This window comes from Oryctolagus cuniculus, chromosome 19, assembly GCF_051225735.1.
Source record: "Oryctolagus cuniculus isolate XC-2025 breed Fujian yellow rabbit chromosome 19, ASM5122573v1, whole genome shotgun sequence".
Taxonomy (NCBI): domain Eukaryota; kingdom Metazoa; phylum Chordata; class Mammalia; order Lagomorpha; family Leporidae; genus Oryctolagus; species Oryctolagus cuniculus.
Window position 1 is genome coordinate 21,353,866 of NC_142885.1, and position 19,311 is coordinate 21,373,176.

Here is a 19,311-nt window from a genome sequence, read left to right on the forward strand (position 1 = left end):
AAAGTCCTAAAATCCAATATAAGAAGTATAAAATAGGAAAACTCCAAATTAAAACAAGGAAGTTGAATCCCAGTTTGAAGGCCACCAGCCAATAAAACAGTTAGAGAAACAAAACTTCAGTTATAGAAACACAAAATATTTCAAACATTTAAGAAATAAAAAAACCTATATTTCTCAGATGTATCAAAGTATAAATAAGCAAAGCATATTTTCAGATTTCTTTTAGAAAGCCAGCATTACATTGATAATGATGCAAAGTTGACCAGAACTTTCAATATAAATTAAGTATAAACTCTCTTTCATATACAGATGCATAAATCCTTAGTATTTTTATAATAAATGAAATTGCATATGAAAATATAATGAATAACAAGTCACATATAATAAAAAATACAAGAGGTGGTTAACATTTCTTAAGAAGTCATGTAAATTTTCCAGGTAGGTGAAAAATTCAAGGAGAAAATAACATGACAATTTAATGTTCAAAAACATTTAAAAATCAGCATGTAATTTTTAAAAACTGCTTGCAGTATAGTAAAAAAGAGCAATGGCTTTCTTATTCAGATCAAAAATTTTTAAAAGGATCCTACAACGAAAACCATGATTAATACAGAATCATTGACAGCTTTTACCCTGGAAGTAAACCTAGACCAGGAAGTGTCCACTAGTGCCAACTTCTTATTGGAGGAGTAGTTGGGGGCGAGGGGGAGAGCAAAAAGAAATAAAATAAGATGTAAAGATCAATTTCTTAACAATAAATTGCCAATATATTGGAGATATTTATTTAGGGAGAATCCATAAAATCTAAAAACAAATAAACTGATAAATGAATTTAATGTTGTGGGAAAGATCAATGTTTTAAAAATCCATTAGATTACCAAGTGCCAGCAAGAAATAACTAGAAAATATAAAAGATCAATAGGCAGAGTAGAAAACAGAAGAAAAGAAAAAAAAAGAGTAAATTATGTTACATCTAAGTGTTATTCAAATCAATAAGTAATACAAACGACCCAACAGAATGAGCAGAAATACAAGGAAAACGAAAGCGCCGGAAGCGGATAAACAGAACTGTAACTCACTGCAACAGGTTACCGCCAGCTCCAGGCAGCATCCGCAGGGAGAAGGACGGGGACCCAGGGCGAGGCCAGTGGGTAGCAGGAGCTCGGAGGTGAGAGCCCTCCAGCCGCGGGGAGGCAGAGCCCAGGGGCGGCCATTTCAGACCTGAACCCAGGTCTGTCTCTCGCTGTTCCCATCCAGGACAACTTGAAGTTAGGGGTCCTTGCTATGGGGGACGCTGATTGGCTCCGTGCTTTGTGACGTTCCGTGCACTCAAGGCTGGCAAACTGTCCAATCAGGCAAGGTGACGTCCACAGTGCATCAGCACGCGGGGCCTGGACGTCACAATCTCCTCAGAGTTTTGCCTGCAGAGTGAACTCCTGGGAGGCAGCTCCACCGCCAGGAGGCTCCCAAGTGAGGTAGACCTCTGCAGCTCTCCACCTTCACTCACTGGGGACGCTGGGCACCTCGGAAGCTGACAACCGCGACATGGTGAGTGTGTGGACCTGGTTGTACCGAGAGGGGAAAACGGAGCCGAAGGCCAGGAGGACACAGGCCTCCGGCATCTGTGGGCTCCATATTGGCGCTGGCACAGGGCTTCCCCTCGGTCCCCTCAGACCCGTGGGTTGGGGGCTTTACCGGCACCCAGGACCCCCGAGGTCCTGCCCCTTCCCTGCTTGGGTGAGACTTCTCAGCCCGGAGTCCTAGCAGGCCAGCTGTGTGGCAGTAGCTCCACGTCTCCCCCGATTGTGCAGTGGGGACTGGGTGGTCTCTAGGGAGAATGTGGGCTCTGTGTATGCGGTTCATGCAGGACAGGCGCTGTAGGTTCCTCCTTCCCTCCACACAGGGACCTGGTTCCCCCGAGTTTTCTCAATATGTGACCTGCAGAGTATTTTCCAGGGCATTGACCTCTTTACACAGCTGTTTCTAGGATGTCTCACTCCTTCATATGTTTCCAATATCCCAGTAACATAGACTGAGTAAGGTAGAAACAGAAGTTTTACTTGGCTTGGGGTTTTCACCCAGGTTTTAGAGAAGCAGCTTTAAAGACCCTGTAATTTGGTATTTGGGCATCGTCTTAGCACTTACACTTTCTCTGTACAGGGTGCCATCTCTATTTGCACTTTCAAAATAGAAATTTTGACCACTCAAATTTATGTGTGTTTTAAAAATGATTTTTCTTGCATGAAAGTCTTCCAAATCCTGTAGATATGTCTAGTTTACTAAGTTATTTTGGATTTATATTTTAATATAGGAGCCTGTTTAGTTTTGCTTGCTTAAATTTTTTTCAAGATTGTCAGAGTATGACTGACACAATTTGTGTATCATCAAGGTATGAAAACTGATGTTTTGCTATGTGAGGGACGTTAAAAAGTTATGGAAAATTCACGTTATCTTTTGATTACATTTTTTCATAAACTTTCTGGAATCCTCTTGTACATATACATTATGAAATGATTAAGACAATCTAACATATCCATCACATTACATCCCTATGTTATTAAAGAATATGGAAGATATTAGCAAGTTGTGAGTATGTGATATCATAATCTGTGGGGAGCAACTCGGACTAGACTAAGTTACTGGAATTAAGACTTATTCTATGCATCTGCTCTCCCACAATATGGCGCTGAGAAGGGAGAAACAGCTTCTACACAGCTGCTTCCAGTTCAACCAATAAACAGCAGGACCTGCTCCTGATTGGAGGAGGACAGCGTACTCGGCGTGTGGGTAGCAGAGTTGGGATTGGTGGAAGAGGACTATAAAGGAGGAGAGAGACAACATGCACCAGGAACATCTAAGGGGAACATCTGAGAGGAACACCTGTGCAGCCCCTGAGAGAGCCAGCCGTCGGTGTGCTGCTCCCCCGCGGAAGTGGGGAAAGTGGCCAGGGGGAACCGCCCTTCCACGGAGGTGGAAGGGATGATAGCCAACCCGGGAAGAACCAGCAGCAAACCCGGGGAGGGCCGAGCAGACAAAAGAACAGCGCAGGGTCCTGTGTCGTTCCTCCACGAAGACGGGGAGCGACAATAATCAACTATTTACTGTGTTGAATATTAAGGTCTTGAAGTGTTAATTTTGTTAATTTATCTCATAGCTGCAAATGTGTGTTCAGCTAACATTTTCCCATGTCCTTCACTCTCAGCCCATGACAACCACCATTCTATTCTGTGATTAAGTGCGACTTTCTTAGATTACACGTATGAGTGATATTGTGTGGCATTTATCTTTCTGTGCCTTATTTCAAATAGCCTAATGTCCACATTCATATTTTTGGATCCACATCCTGACAAAATGGAAGAATTTCCTTATTAAGGTTGTCTGTGATTCCTGTGTATGTGTGTTTATCACATTTTCTTTATTCATATGTTGACAGTGGGGTTGTCTCCATATCTTGTTCTTGTAGATAATGCTGCCAGTAATGTGGAGATAAAGGTATCTATTTGAGATACTGATTTGGTTTCCTTTGGATATACACGCAGTTGTGAGATTGCTTTGTCATATGTTCTATGTTTAATTTTGATTGAAGACCTACATAATGTTTTCTATATTGGATGTACCAATTTACTTTCTCAGCAACAATTTTTATATTCCTTTTTTTCACCCTGGGCCAATGTTATCTTTTTACTTTTGGATAATTATTTTAACACATATGAAATGATAATCACTGTGGTCTTAATTAGCATTGTAGTCTTCATTAGCTGTTTCTGAACCCCTTTTAAGTTACCTGTTGGCTACTTGTATATATTCAATGGAAAACTGATCAATCCTTTGTGCAATTTTTATTACAATATTTGTTTTTGAGTTGTTTGTGTTCAAACCCAGGTTGTCCAATGTTTTCTTCATTTCTTGCTTTATCTGTTCTGTTTTTCCTATCACATGCAGAATATTTCTTAGATTTTTTTCAGTCTTTGCTTTTGTCACCTATGCGTTTAGTGTCATATCTAAACAATCATTGTTGAGACTAATATCAATGAATTTGCTTCCATTTGTAAGGGGTTTTATATTCTCAGACCTTTTATGTAAGCCTTCAATTCATTTTGATTTGACTTTCATGCCTGGGGTAATATAAAGATATTATATTTCAGTTTTTGGCATGTAGATGAACAATTTTCCTCTGCTTCAGATGTGGTCACTAAACACTAAGTGGCAGGATCCAGGCAGAAACTGTCACAGTCCAGTTTTTCCCTAATCTGCCTTGTCTCCCAGACCCACTCTTCTGTGCTCTGCTGCTCTTCCCTGTCTGCCTGAAGAGACCTCAGAAGTGAGCATGCACAGAGAGAGACACATGAAGCAGTGTGCAATGTTGGGGAGAAGCAGAAACTATGTAGTAAAGGGGCAGGACCCAGAAGGCTCTGTCTCCTTTCTCTGAAAGCCTTGGATATACAGAGGCACTTCAAAAATTCCCTGAGGGATTGACATTTGGCATGTGTTACAACCCTGCTTAGTATGTCCACATCCTATATTGGCATGCCTAGGTTACAGTCACAACTCTCAATTCCAGCTTTATGCTACTATGCACTTTTGGAGGGAGTGATGGCTGAAGTATGTGGGTCCCTGTAACCCACATGAGAGACTCGTATCATCTGGGAAGCAGAGCTGATGGGGTCCTCCATGCAGAGTGGATGAACATAAGGTGTTCCTTTGCTGCAATGTGTGTTGGTGATCTGGAAAATAGCACTCCATCATGAACTTCGTATGTGAAACAATGATGCACAACTGAGAAAAGGAGGCCACTGAGGTATTCAGGCATTTTTTCAATTAGTCTATGCAGCTGCCATCCCAAGAGGGAAGGGGCCCAACTGGAATAGTCCCAGTCTGACCACATGGATGCAGGGGGTTTATTTAAATTTTGAAAATTAATTTTATTCACATTAAAGGCACAGCGATCTCTCATCCACTGTTCTCTCCAGATATTCACAATAGCTGGAATTCAGCCAGGTTGTGATGTGAAAACATCAGGTTTTATGAAGTGAAAATCCCAGAACTCAGTGTGGGTGGCACAGACCCAAGTATCTGAGCTATTATATGCTGCCTCCTAGGGTGCACTTTAGTAGGAAGCTGGATTGGAAGTGGAGTGGGACTCAAACCTACTCTAATATAGGATGTGGGTCTCGAAAGAGCCATCTTACATGCTGTCCCCAATGCTCACCCCTCTGTTATTTTTTTTTTTACAGGCAGAGTGGACAGTGAGAGAGAGAGACAGAGAGAAAGGTCTTCCTTTGCCATTGGTTCAACCTCCAATGGCCACCGTGGCCGGTGCGCTGCGGCCGGCGCACTGCGCTGATCCGATGGCAGGAGCCAGGAGCCAGGTGCTTTTCCTGGTCTCCCATGGGGTGCAGGGCCCAAGCACCTGGGCCATCCTCCACTGCACTCCCTGGCCACAGCCCCTCTGTTATTTTAAGAGGAGCCCTACAACAGTCCAAACCAACTCTCCTGGCCCTGATGGTCATAGCCCCTGAATTTAAGCTGTGCAGACCCTCAACACTCTAGAAAATACCCAAGTACATCCACGTAATGGAGTGTTCACAGCAGCAGCTTCCTGCTGTGCTTGTCACTCAGAACTATGAAGCTAAAGGTGTGCCATCAGGTGCTGTTCTGCCTGACACCTCTTCATCCACTTTCCACAAGCTGATACCACATCTGGCCATCCACATCAAAGTGGTCACTATTAGATGCTGTGTTGAAGGGGGATCCCAAGTTGTCTCATTTCAGATAAACTTCATGTGTTGCTCAGACACTCCTCAGCACTGATGTGGCTCATCCCCCCAGATAGTCTCCATAGTAGGTCCCTTGGCACAGTAGTTCATACACCCCACCGGCACCTCTGTGGGTGACACTCACCTGTTTACTGGGCTCATAGCCTAGATAATTGTGACCTGTGGGCACTGAATCAGGTATTACTTCATCAGTGTGGTGAACCAGCCTGCTGGGTCATTGGCAAAAAGGAGGACAAGTCCTTAGTATACCTGCATGGTCAACATATTAAGGCGGGACTCTTCCTTTTACCATGAACCCTGGTATTGTTTCTCCCCACTTCTCATTTACCGTTTCTCATCCTTGGTTGGCATGGACAGTCTGGAATATCTCTTCTCCACCATGCCTAATGCTTTGTACAGATGGGGTATGCTGATGACGAGCCTGTGCATTTCCTCAATTACCTCTGCACCATCAACACTCAAGCAAGGCCATAGTAGAATTTGCCTCAGTTAATCACCACATAATGGAAGCATGTGTTTTGAAATTTGTATTTGTAACTTATTGCAGGTGGAAGATTAACATCCTGCCTCACAATCATAATTCCAACCAGCCTATTTTTACAGGTTAAAAAAAGAAATCATTTTCAGACTGCATTGATTTGCAAGAACATGATAAAATAATTCTATTGACATTAGGGTTAGATGTTTAATATGTTGGTAAATTTGTCTAGAGAGAGTGCCTGCCTTATAATTTTGTATTAGGAAGGAAGACAAGTTAGGGGTGACAACCATAGCATTATGTAGTGAGTAGTAGACAACTTTTCTGTTTGGTTTAACCCTTTGAACAGCCTAACATGGAATAGAAGCTGCTCAAATGTTTGTTGAATGGGTAGAAATATCCAAGGAACCTGGAAGATATGAGAAATACCCAAAAACCTATATTTTTTCAGTGATATACTGTATACCCAGCTTTGGCTTCATGCTGTGGGAGCCAGTGCTGTGTCTAGGAATACTGATAGCAGCAGCAATTTATTGTGCTTCTTGTGAGCCAAGCATTCGGCACACATTTGTTTTTCATTCTCTCTGTTACTCTGTGAGTTGGACATTGTGGGTTTTTTTATCCATAAGGAAACTGAGGCCAAAAGAGGCCAAGTAGCTGGACAACAAACAGGAAGGTGTTCCCTTAACTCCTGTATTCTAATGCCTGCTTGTCTCATAAAACATGCTTTCTTGTGGGAAGTAAACATAATTGGGGCAATTACAAATTAACATGCTAGGGAATAATTGTATAGTATGCCTCTCTTTCTACATATTTGTGTGCTACCAGCATTTCATAAAGTGTGGGGTTTTGTCATGATTAAGTCTGTATGCTTTGGAGTTAGATGCATGGATTGGAATCATTCCTGTGTGTGTAAAACTGGACATGTAGCCATGCATTTAAACATTTATTACAACTTCTTATAAAGTGTGGATGATAAAGGCACCTGCCTCCTTGTTGTGAGGGGTGTGTAACTTGTGTAAAATAATTCAGTGTGTGGTAGGCATTGCATTTCAGCATGTTAAGCTACAGCTTGGAATGCTCACATCTCATATTGGGGTGATGCTTTGAATGCTAGCAACCACCATTCAGCTAGCTATTGATGTACTTCGGAAAGCAGTAGAGGATGGTGCAAGGGCTTGAGTCCTGCCACACCTCTGGGAGGTTTGGATGGAGTTCCTGGCTCTTGACTTTGGACTGATTCAGTCTTAAAGATGGGCACTTGATGATTGATCCAGTGGTTGGATGCTTTCTCCCTCTATTCTCCCTCATCATACTCTCCCCCTTGTCTCTTTACCTCCTTCTTTATCTTTTACTTTGCCTTTTAAATAAATAAAAACAAAATGGTTCAGTGTCTGACAAACTTTGGTTCTCATACAATTCAGTGTTTGACAAACTGTGGTTCTCATACAATGTAAGGTTTACAAAGCCACTGATTTGTATCAGTTTTATTCATCTATCCTACACATCTCAAATGGTGATTTTAAAATAGGTAAACAGTAAGTGTTTAATGAATAATATATTTTAATATGTAAATATCTAGGTCCAATTACATTAGAAAGATCCTCATTCTATTTTCACATGTAAAGCAAGATAGGGATGGACTGAATATGGGGCAACATAAACCCAGAGGCAGAGGGGAACCAGAAGGAATGGAGAAACTTTTGCAAAATGAATTATTGGAAAGTTTGCTGGCTAAATAGCTCATTTACATGTTTTCTTACTAGTTTTAGAATGAGTATACTCTCTATGTTTTTCTAGGCAATCAAAATATAATGTGACACACGTGTTGTGGCAATAGGACTCCATTCTAATGTTGATCCTACAAAGCTGTTTTACTGTTTCTTAGAATTAACACTGGATTCCATCTCACTTGCAATTTTCATTAGAGAGTTGCTATGGAAAATTTCTATACCTCTCAAGAAAGAGTAATACTGTCATGTAAGGCCAGGTGCATCACTCAAATCATCCCAATCAGATTTCTCAGTGCTTGATATAATCAGAAAAGTGTGTTTTCTTAGCTTCTTGGTAAAGTTCACTCATAAACTCAGAAAGAATTTATTGAAAATATGTGTGTCTATCCATGCCTGTAGTGTAACAAGTGTAGTCTGTGAATTCAGTCCTGTACTTTAGGAGTTTATAGGATTATTGAATGAAGCAAGCAGCATAATAGATTTCTATTTAAAATGTATGATGGCTTTTGCACTTAAAATATGTTCTAGGTTTTTCATGTCAGTTAATTGACATTAACTGTTATTTTGTATCCTTGGAACTGCATTATGGAATATTTTCCTTTCATATTTCAAAGTAAACACCACAATTCTCAAAGATGGTTTTGTGATTCTGGTCATTGCTTACAACATGTTGCTGTGAAAATAATAGAATGGTTGCAATCTCATGGTTTTATTGACTGTGCGTTTGGGAGATTCCAAAATGGAGGAAAGAATAAGTTGAAATTCTACTGATTTTGCTCTTCATTGGAGCACTGCACAGCATAAAACCACTGCCCTTCCAAGCTTTCTTCAACCACACACCTCATTCTACCAAAGTCTTTTTTTTGCATAGTCTATAATTCCATTTATACAGAAGAGGCAAATATATATGGAGAGATAGCAGTTTATGGCTTACATGGGTCTGCTGGGTAAAACTGGTATAATTGGAGAAAGACTTCAAAAATGCTTGTAAGAACTTTTGGAGTGATGGGACTTCCCTAAAGCTGGATTGTGGTGATGGTTTCCCACCGGTATACTGTGGGGAGCAACTCAGACTAGACTGTTACTCGAATTAAGACTTATTCTATGCATCTGCTCTCCCACAATATGGTGCTGGGAGAGGAGGAAATAGCTTCTACACAGCTGCCTCCAGTTCAACCAATAAACAGCAGGACCTGCTCCTGATTGGAGGAGAGCAGCATACTCGGCATGTGGGTAGCAGATTTGGGATTGGTGGAAGAGGACTATAAAGGAGGTGAGAGACAACATGCACCAGGAACATCTAAGAGGAACACCTGAGCAGCCCCCGAGAGAGCCGGCCGGCGGTGTGCTGCTCCCCTGCGGAAGTGGGGAAAGTGGCAGGGGGAACCGCCCTTCCACAGAGGTGGAAGGGATGGTAGCCAACCCAGGAAGAACCAGCAGGAAACCCGGGGAGGGCTGAGCAGACAAAAGAACAGCGCAGGGTCCTGTGTTGTTCCTCCGCGAAGAGGGGGAGCGACAGTATACATTTACCAAAAGTCATTGAACAGTATTGTTAGAATGTATGATTATTTTATGTATGTGATATACACAAATTTTAATTTCAATCTAAAAATTAAAACAAATGTATGCACAGTATTTTTACCTTTAACAGAAGAAAGAATAATCAATGTTTTAATTCTATCTAGACAAGTAGTATAAAATATCAAATCATATAATATATATAAGTAATATCTGACAATAATCCTAACTAACACTACTACTAGATATGTGATGTCTATATGTTAATTTGCTTGATCCAACCTGCCTATGAAGTAAAATAATCATCTTCATTTTACATTAGAAGGGCACTTATCATGGTTTTATATTTTGCCTAAGGTAACACAAATTGTAGTTGGTAGAGGTACATTTTGATTTTTTTTTGACAGGCAGTGTTAGACAGTGAGAGAGAGAGACAGAGAGAAAGGTCTGCCTTCTGTTGGTTTACTCCCCTAATGGCCACTATGGCTGGTCCTGTGCTGATCCAAAGCCAGGAGCTGGGTGCTTCCTCCCAGTCTCCCATGCAGTTGCAGGGACTGAAGCACTTGGGCCATCCTCCAATGCCCTCCCAGGCCACAGCAGAGAGCTGGACTGGAAGAGGAGCAACCGGGGCTAGTATCTGGCACCACAACTGGGACTAGAACCTGGGGTGCCAGCACCGCAGGCAGAGGATTAGCCAATTGAGCCACAGCATCAGCCAGTAGAGGTAGAATTTGAATCCTAACAACCTCTAGAGTCTGGCTGGCAATATCTGATAGGATGATGCCATGGATTTGCCATGCATTCTTCTACCTCAGAGCTTTTGCCCATTCTGTTTCCTTTAGAAGAACACACTTACACCCCTTTCTTCCAGTAATAACTCTTATTCATTTTTTGAAGTGGAACATAACTGTTTTCTGGAGTCTTTTTTTACCCTCTTTTTATTTTTTATTTAGTAAATATAAATTTTCAAAGTACAGTTAATGGATTACAATGCCTTCCCCCAATAATTTCCCTCCCACTCACACCCCTCCCATCTCCCACTTCTTCTCCCATTCCATTCACATCAAGATTCATTTTCAATTATCTTTATATACAGAAGATCAATTCAGTATATATTAAGGAAATATTTCATCAGTTTGCACCCACACAGAAACACAAAGTGTAAAATACTGTTTCCGTACTAGTTATAACATTAATTCACATTGGACAACACATTAAGGACAGATCCCACATGAAAAGTAAGTACACAGTGACTCCTGTTGTTGACTTAACAATTTGACACTCTTGTTTATGGCGTCAGTAATCTCCCTAGGCTCTAGTCATGAGTTGCCAAGGCTATGGAAGCCTTTTGAGTTTGCTGACTTCAATCTTATTCTGACAGGGTCATAGTCAAAGTGGAAGTTCTCTCCTCCCTTCAGAGAAAGGTACCTACTTCTTTGATGGCCCTGTTCTTTCCACTGGGATCTCACTCGCAGAGATCTTCCATTTAGGTCTTCTTCTTTTTTTTCAGGTTGTCTTGACTTTCCATGCCTAAACTACTCTCATGGGCTCTTCAGCCAGATCCGCATGCCTTAAGTGCTGATTCTGAGGCCAGAGTGCTATTTAGGACATCTGCCTTTCTATGGGTCTACTGTGTATCCTGCTTCCCATGATGGATCGTTCTCTCCCTTTTTGATTCTATCAGCTAGTATTAGCAAACACTAGACTTGTTTGTATGATCCCTTTGACTCTTAGACCTATTAGTGTGATCAATAGTGAACTGAAATTGATCACTTGGACTAGTGAGATGGCATTGGTACATGCCACCTTGATGGGATTATATTGGAATTCCCTGACATGATTCTAACTCCACCCTTTGGGGTAAGTCTGATTGAGCATGTCCCAAATTGTACATCTCCCTCTCTTATTCCCACTCTTACATTTAACTGGGATCACTTTTCAGTTAAAATTTAAACACCTACGAATAATTGTGTGTTAATTATGGAGTTCAACCAATAGTACTAGAACAAATCAAAGAGAAAATACTAAAATGGATATAGTATTACATTGTACATCAACGGTCAGGACAAGAGCTGATCAAGTCATTGTTTCTCATAGTGTCCATTTCACTTCAACATGTTTCCCCTTTGGTGCTCAGTTAGTTGTCGCCAATCAGGAATAACATATGATATTTGTCCCTTTGGGACCGGCTTAATTCACTCAGCATATTGTTTTCCAGATTCCTCCATCTTGTTGCAAATGACCAGGTTTCATTGTTTTTGATTGCTGTATAGTATTCTATAGGGTACATGTCCCATATTTTCTTAATCCAGTCTACTGTTGATGGGCATTTGGGTTGGTTCCAGGTCTTAGCTATTTTGAATTGAGCTGCAATAAACATTAATGTGCAGACAGCTTGTTTGTTTGCCAATCTCATTTCCTTTGGGTAAGTTCCAAGGAGTGGGATGGCTGGGTTGTATGGTAGGGTTATATGCAGGTTTCTGAGGAATCTCCAGACTGACTTCCATAGTGGCTTCACCAGTTTGCATTCCCACAACAGTGTGTTAGTGTCCCTTTTTCCCCACATCCCCTCTAGCATCTATTGTTGGTAGATTTCCTAATGTGAGTCATTCTAACCGGGGTGAGGTGAAACCTCATTGTGGTTTTGATTTGCATTTCCCTGATTGTTAGAGATCTTGAACATTTTTTCATGTGTCTGTTGGCCATTTGGATTTCCTCTTTTGAAAAATGTCTATTGAGGTCCTTGGGCCATCTCTTAAGTGGGTTGTTTGTTTTGATGTTGTGGAGTTTTGATTTCTTTGTAGATTCTGGTTATGAACCCTTTATCTATTGCATAGTTTGTGAATATTTTTCCCCATTCTGTCGGTTGCCTCTTCAGTTTCCTGACTGTTTCTTTTGCAGTACAGAAACTTCTCAATTTGATGCAATCCCAATAGTTGATTTTGGCTTTGACTGCTGTGCTTCTGGGGTCTTTTCCAAGATGGCTTTGCCAGTACTTATATCTTGCAGAGTTTCTCCAATGCTCTCTAATAATTTGATGGTGTCGGGTCATAGATTTAAGTCTTTAATCCATGTTGAGTGAATTTTTGTGTAAGGTGAAAGGTAGGGGTCTTGCTTCATGGTTCTGCACGTGGAAATCCAATTTTTCCAGCACCATTTATTGAATAGACTGTCCTTACTCCAGGGATTGGTTTTGGATCCTTGATCAAAAATAAGTTGGCTGTAGATGTTTGGATTGATTTCTGGTGTTTCTATTCTGTTCCATTGGTCTATCCATCTGTTTCTGTACCAGTACCATGCTGGCATACAAGTCCTTGTAGTAATTTCTGATGATTCTTTTATTCCTGTGGTGTCTGTTTTTACATTTCCTTTTTCATCTCTGATTTTATTGATTTGGGTCTTTTCTCTTCTTTTTTTAGTTAGTTGGGCCAATGGGGTGTCAATTTTGTTTATTTTTTCAAAAAACCAATTCCTCATTTGGCTTATTTTTGTAATATTTTTTGGATTCAATCCTGTTGCTTTCTTCTCTGATTTTAATTATTTCTCTTCTCCTACTAGATTTGGGTCTGGTTTGCTGCAGGTTTTCTAGATCCTTGAGATCCATTGAAAGCTTGTTTATTTGGTGCCTTTCCAATTTCTTGATGTAGGCACCTATTGCTATAAACTTTCCTCTTAACACTGCTTTTGCTGTATCCCATAAGTTGGTATGTTGTGCTGTTATCCTCATTTACTTCCAAAAAGTTTTTGATTTCTCTTTTAATTTCTTCTATGACCCATTGTTCATTCAGGAGCATGTTGTTAAATCTTCATATATTTGCATATGCCCTAGGGATTCCTGAGTTGCTAATTTCCAACTTCATTCCCCTATGGTCTGAGAAGCTGCATGGTATGATTCTAATTCTTTTGAATTTGCTGAGACTTGCCTTATGGCCTAGTATGTGGTGAATCCTAGAGAAGGTTCCATGTACTGCTGAGAAAAATGTAAATTCTTTAAGTGTAGGATGAAAAGCTCTGTAGATATCTGTTAGATTTATTTGGGCTGTAGTGTCGTTTAAGGTTTAGGTCATCACAGTGCTCAGTTTATGTCAATGATAAGTTTATGATGTCAGTTCTTTTGTGTGTTCACAATAAACAGTTTATTATATGACAAAGTTCTGCATATTGCATCGAAATATTAGTTTATGACATCAAAAATTTATGACTTCACATTGATTATGGTATCACAATGGTTTTCTATCATCACAATTGGCTAAAATATCACAATGATGGTTAATACATCAAAATTGATTATGTCAACATTTTTTACTTCAAATTTGATTATGATATTACAATGGTTGGTTTATGACAATGATAATTTGTGGCATCTCAACATTAGTTTATGACAACAATGTACTATGACATCACAATTGAATAGGACATCACAATGGTATTATGGCACCACAACTGACTTTGGTATTGCAATGATGGTTATGGTATCAAAATTGATTATGATGCCAAAATGGTTTTTATGACAATACATTATGACATCACAGAGGTAGTTTTATGTCATCAGAATGGTGGTTTATCACAAAATGATTTTCACATCAAAATTTTTATTATAATCCAATGGTGTTTAATGATATCAATATTGATGATTTCACGATGGTTCCTTGGTTTATGACATCACAACATATTGTGATGGCACAATAGGGCATGATATTATTTTTATGGCATCACAATTGACAAAGATGGCACAATGGTTTATGATATTATAATGTTGTTTTATCACATAACAATTGATTATGGCTACACAGACTATCATGGTTTATGACAACCACATTGATTGTGATGGCAGTTTTTGGTCATTGTAGCTCAGTTCATAATAGCTAAGATATGGAATCAACACAGGTGTCCATCAACTAAAGACTATATAAATAAATTACTTTTTATATGCACTATGGAATACTACACAGTGATTTAAAATAAAATGCAACAAAATGGATGAAACTGGAAACCATTATACTTAATGAAATAAGCCAGCCACAAGAGGACAAATACCATATTTTCTCCCTGATCTGTGGAAACTAATAGAGTACCTGAAAGGTAATCTATAGAAGTGAAGTTGCCACTTTTAGATGCAATGGTTTTAAACAGCTCTTGTCACAATTGTTAAGGGATAATTTTTTCATACTATTTGTAGAATTCTTATATATTGTAGGGTTAATCTTATGAGTATAAAGTTGAGGGGCTGGTGCTGTGGTGCAGTATGCTAATCCTCCACCTGCAGCACCAGCATCCTCTATGGGCACCAGTTCTAGTCCCAGCTGCTCCTTTTTCCAATCCAGTGTCTCTGCTATGGCTATGGCCTGGGGCTTCGGATTGGTCCAGCTCTGATCATTGCAGCCATTTGGGGAGTGAACCAGTGGACAGAAGACCTTTCTCTCTGTTTCTCCCACAAACTGCTTGTAACTCTATCTCTCAAATAAATAAAATTTTTGAAAAACAAAGTTAATTGAAAATAGATCTTTGTAAAAAATAAGAATAAGAATAGGAGAGAGAGGAGGAAGAAGTGTGGGAATGTGGGTGTGAGGGAGGGTAAGGTTGGAAGAATCACATTACAGTGTTTTATGACAATATAATGGTCATTTATGACATCAAAATTGATTATGATGGCATGAGGTAGTTTTATGTCATCACAATTTGAATATGGCAACAAAAAGGTAGGTTTATGATATTAGAAGGGTGGCTTATCCAAACGAATAGACTGATATCATAATTTTTAAAAGTATTTATTTAATTTTTTGAAAGGCAGAAGTAGAGAAGGATATTCATTCCCCCAAGTGGCTAAAATGGCCAAAGCTGTACCAGTTCAAAGACAGGAGCCAGGAGCTTTATCCAGGTCTCTCACATGGGAACAGGGACTGAGGACTTGGACTGTCCTCTGCTGCCTTCCCAAGCTCATTAGCAGGGAGACAGATTGGAACTGGGGCAGCCAGGATTTGAACCAGTGCCCATATGAGATGTTGTTTTGGCACATGGCAATTTAATCCATTATGCTACAATGCCTGCCTCCACAATTTTTTCTATGATAATGCAAAGAAAGTATATGCCATCAAAATTAGTTATTATGGAACACTGTTTATAAAATCACAACTGATTCACAAAGACAGTTTTACGATAGAAGAATGGTGGGTTTTTTTTAAAGATTTTAATTATTTGAGAGGTAGAGTTACAGATAGTGAGAGGGAGAGACAGAGAGAAAGGTCTTCCATCCACTGGTTCACTCCCCAAATGACTGCAGCTCCAGCCGATCTGAAGCCAGAAGCCAGGAGCTTCTTCCAGTCTCCCATGTGGGTGCAGGGGCCCAAGGACTTGAGCCATCTTCCACTGCCTTTCCAAGCCATAGCAGAGAGCTGAATTGGAAGAGGAGCAGCCAGGATTCCAATGGGCACCCATATGGGATGCCGGCACCACAGGAAGATGATTAACATACTGTGTCATAGCGCTGCCCTCAGAATGGTGTTTTATCACTTAACATTTTATTTCAACATTACATTTTTTTTGGCAAAGCAAGGTTATTTGTGACATCAAATTTTATTATGACACAATGTGTGATGATTTATCAAAAAATTTATGAAAGAAAAATGGTAGCTTTATTACATCAAAATTGATTATGACAAAACGATGTTATGACAATGACATATTAAGGGTATGTTTCTGATACCAGAATGTATGATACTATATTATTGTGGCAATATAAAGGGGTTTATTACATCCAAATTGATTATATGGTATAATGTTTATGACATCACAACTAATTATGGCATCAGAAACATTTTTAATATCAGAATTGATTATGATAGAATGTTAGGTTGATATCAGAATGGTAGATTATAACATAAAAATTGATAACAATTTCACAATGTGTCTTATGACAATATCATGATGACACCAAAGTTTATGAAAGAACAATGGTAGGTTTATGATATCACAATTTGTTACAATAGCACATTGGTATGTTTATACTATCAGAACTATAATTGATCATGTATCAACTGGTTATGACAACATAATGTTTTTTGATAATACAATGACAATTTATGATTTCAAAACTCATTATGATGTCATAAAATTTGGATTATGACATCACAAATTATTAGGACTTCACAATGGAAGGTTTATGATATCAGAATGAATGTTTATCAGAAACCAATCAATTATAACATCAAAATTAACTATGATTTCACAATGTGGATTATCAAATCACAATCATTTAGGACACCTAAATGGTAAGTTTATAATATCAAAATTTATTATGATATCATAACCATATCAGAATCATAACACAGTAGATTTATGAATTCATTAATTATGACATCACAATATATGAGATATGACAACAGATTTGTTGACATCACAATCACAAATGTAAAATTATGGTATCAGAATGATAGCTTATCACAAACCAATAGATTATATCATGATGTTTTATGACAATAAAGGTGGTACATGACATCAAAATTGGTATGAAGGCAGAAAAGATTATATCACTTTTGATGATATCACAAATGTAGGTTTATGATATCAGAATGGTTTTTTACTCAGAACATTTGATTATACTACAATGTTATTATGAAAATATAATGTTGATCTATGACATCGCAATTTCTTATGATGGCATATTGTTTTCATTATAACACAATTGATTATGACATCAATGACAGGATCATGATAACAGAAATGAGGTTTAACATAACAAACATTATAATCTTCCAATATGTTAAATGAAAATACAACAGTGGTTTATGACATCAAAATTGGTAGATGTAGCAAGATGATTGGTTTATAACAATTTTTTTTTTGACAGGCAGAGTGGACAGTGAGAGAGAGAGACAGAGAGAAAGGTCTTCCTTTGCCGTTGGTTCACCCTCCAATGGCTGCCGCGGCCAGCGCACCGCGCTGATCCAATGGCAGGAGCCAGGAGCCAGGTGCTTTTCCTGGTCTCCCATGGGGTGCAGGGCCCAAGCACCTGGGCCATCCTCCACTGCCCTCCCTGGCCACAGCAGAGAGCTGGCCTGGAAGAGGGGCAACCGGGACAGAATCCAGCGCCCCGACCGGGACTAGAACCCGGTGTGCCGGTGCCGCTAGGCGGAGGGTTAGCCTAGTGAGCTGTGGCACCGGCCAACATCACCATTTTTATGATGGCACAATGGTAGGTTAATGACATAGCAATTGACATCACAATGGTATTGTCGCTCCCCCTCTTCATGGAGGAACGACACTAGACCCTGCGTTGTTCTTTTGTCTGCTCGGCCCTTCCCGGGTTTGCTGCTGGTTCTTCCCAGGTTGGCTGCTGTCCTTCCACCTCCGTGGAAGGGCGGTGCCCCCTGCCACTTTCCCCACTTCCGCGGGGGAGCAGCACACCGCCGGCCGGCTCTCTCGGGGGCTGCTCAGATGTTATCTGGATGTTCCCCTTAGATGTTCCTGGTGCATGTTGTCTCTCTCCTTTATAGTCCTCTTCCACCAATCCCAACTCTGCTACCCACACGCTGAGTACGCTGCTCTCCTCCAATCAGGAGCAGGATCAGCTCCTGCAGGTTACTGGTCAAACTGGAGGCAGCTGTGTAAAAGTTGTTACTCCCTTCTCAGCGCCATATTGTGGGAGAGCAGATGCATAGAATAAGTCTTAATTCCAGCAACTTAGTCTAGTCCCAGTTGCTCCCCACAGGTATTTTATATCAGAATCAAGGTTTACCACATAGCAATTGATTATAACATGAAAATTTCTTATGATAACAATTGTGATTAACAGCATCAAAATTAATTCTGATGTCATAATGCTCTGGCTGATTGCATCATGGTACTTTATTACAGCAACAGCAGGCTTTTACATCAGAATTGATTATATTGGCAAAAGGGAATTCTTATGTTATCAGAATGGTGGTTCATCATTTGAAAATTTATTATGATATCATAGTGTGTTTTATGACAGTATGATGATGGGTTATGATGGCACAATGGTAGGACTATGATATCACAACTGATTATGACAGCACAATGCTCATCTATAATACCAGAATCATTTATCACATACCAATTGCTTTTTATTAAGTTTTATTTAATGAATAGGGTCTTTATTTTGTATTTCTGCCCTTTTGGAAATGGTTCATTGAGATAAACATTCATTTCCTTTATTTAAACACTAATCACATGATTTTGGAACACATTTTTGTAGAACTATTCAAGCATCCACTGCTTTTGCAATGTGTAATACTGATGGTTGAAAATATTTGTACATCTTTTTTATGTTCAGTGTATATTGATATTGAAAATCCATCACTTATCTAACCTGATGAAACATGAAACTCAAGGTATTATTTTATTCAAGCTAATACTTCTAATTAAATAATTCACTTGGCTTTCATTTACTTTGTAAGAGCTCCATTTTCATTGGCTTTGCCAACATTGGAATTGGTAATTTTTGTGATCCTGGGCCTATGTAATGTAAGAGAGTGGTGTTTAAAAAGTAGTAAGCAGGAGCGAGCATTTGGCCAAGTGGTTAAGAATCCCCTTAAGACAACCTTGCTACAATGGAATGGGGGGGCGCCTGAGTGTTGATTCCATTTCTGTCTTCAACTTCCTGCTAATGCAGACGCTGGGAGGCAGCACAGGAAGGCTCAAGGAATTGGGTTCCTGCCACACACACACAGAATTACTCTCTGCCTTTCAAATGGATACACGAAAACTAAAATATAGAAATAGAAAACGTGGAGAAAGTTATGTCTAAAATTATCAGGCTTTAAAAACACACACCTGTATATTCATT